Here is a 1,577-nt window from a genome sequence, read left to right on the forward strand (position 1 = left end):
TGTTCTGGTCAAGGCACACTCCATGTTGGCTTGAAAAATATGAAATTAATGACCTGAGAAGTGCTATGGGGGAATCTGAGAAACTTAGTGTTTCAATGTGGTAGGAAAATTGCATTCTTTCCAGGGAATCAAAAAGCAGCTGAAATAAACAGTTATGACACAAGAGTTCTGATCTGCTATGCGGTATATCAGTTTTCTTGCATCCTGTAAGTGAAGCTGGCCAATTACTTCCACTCTGGAATACTGTGAACAGTTTTTTGTAGACCTTGGCTAGTGGCAGATACTTCATAGCTAATTTAAAAGCACATCAAGCCAATCACTTTAAATATAGTTGAAAAGTAACTATTTAATGTCATTTTATGGGTTGGTTCTTTGTTCTTTTTTTTTTTTTTTTTGATTTTTATTTTTAGCCTTCCAAATGAATGAAGAATACTTCACTCCTATTTTCAAAATATAATACTTTACACTGTACAGTCAAGCATAAGATAAAGCCCTCAAAATTTTGAAGCATTGCCACCCTCTGTGACTTGAAAACATTAAATGATACCAGGGTGTTTTGATGATATGTCTTGTTGCACACGTTCCTGTGCTGACGTCTTCTTTTAAAATTGCTATATCCTTTGCTTCTCCTTTCTGTTATTTAGTAATGTTATTTACAACATTACTAAATTTGGTAAACAAGTCTTTATCAAGAAACAGGGCAGTATGGACTTGCATATAGCTGATACAAAATGAGTGAGCATTGGGCTCCTTAGAGAAAGCTTACATGGAATCCGTAAGATATTTACATAGTGGAGATTTAAATGCTTAACAGTACACAGACTGTTTTATTTAGTTACCTATGTTCTTTTTTTATTAATTACTGTGGATGCTTTCTGTTACAGTCTTTTTCAAGAATTTGCTAGACAAGGAGGTCTTTGATACTACATGTCCAGTTCTCCCTCTCTAATGCATGCAAAGTTCTGTTCGAAATACAACCTGCATGATGGAGGAGTGTTTAGAGTGACAAATCAAATAGCCTGATCTTAGCTTGATCTTCATTTCACTTCAGAATTAAACTATTCTTGTAACAGCTTACAACAGCAACTCTGAGTTTTATACCAGGCAGAGCAATATAGAGTAGCCTGGAGACTGGTAAAATTGCATAATGGTCCAAATTTGATCCAAGTAACCATGGAATTTATGGGAAGAACAAGGACAATGACTGTCTTGAAGGAAACTTTCTCCTGCCTTTTTGTCTGCATGGGGGAAAATGTGATAAGTCATGAAAAAATCTGAAATCTTTCATGGCTCTGAGTGGATAAAATGGCTTTGCTTTTTGATACTGTGTCCTTTCGATATGCTTTCTTCATAAATTAATGTGTTGCAGTGCCAACTATGTTTCAAAGTGAGGGCCATGTGAGACAAAGCTTGGCTCTTATTTTTGAAAAGGGAAAGCCTCTAATTGGAACCAGCTGACATCTAACCCCTCTCTTTTATTCATGGATATAATCTGGCACCAAGCTGTGCCAAAATAGATGTGTTTAAACCCTACCCATGGGTGCCAATCTGGGATTTCAGAAGGAATCTCTAATCTG

At 36.2% G+C, this 1,577-nt stretch overlaps 1 protein-coding gene across 1 annotated transcript in view; it reads left to right on the plus strand.

Moving 5' to 3' along the window:
- The window catches only part of THBS2 (thrombospondin 2), a 30,424-nt gene that overhangs the window by 6,197 nt on the left and 22,650 nt on the right, over positions 1–1,577 (plus strand). The gene's annotated exons all lie outside the window — the stretch shown is intronic.

Source organism: Nestor notabilis, unplaced genomic scaffold (assembly GCF_000696875.1).
Source record: "Nestor notabilis isolate BGI_N333 unplaced genomic scaffold, ASM69687v1 scaffold24487, whole genome shotgun sequence".
Classification (NCBI taxonomy): domain Eukaryota; kingdom Metazoa; phylum Chordata; class Aves; order Psittaciformes; family Psittacidae; genus Nestor; species Nestor notabilis.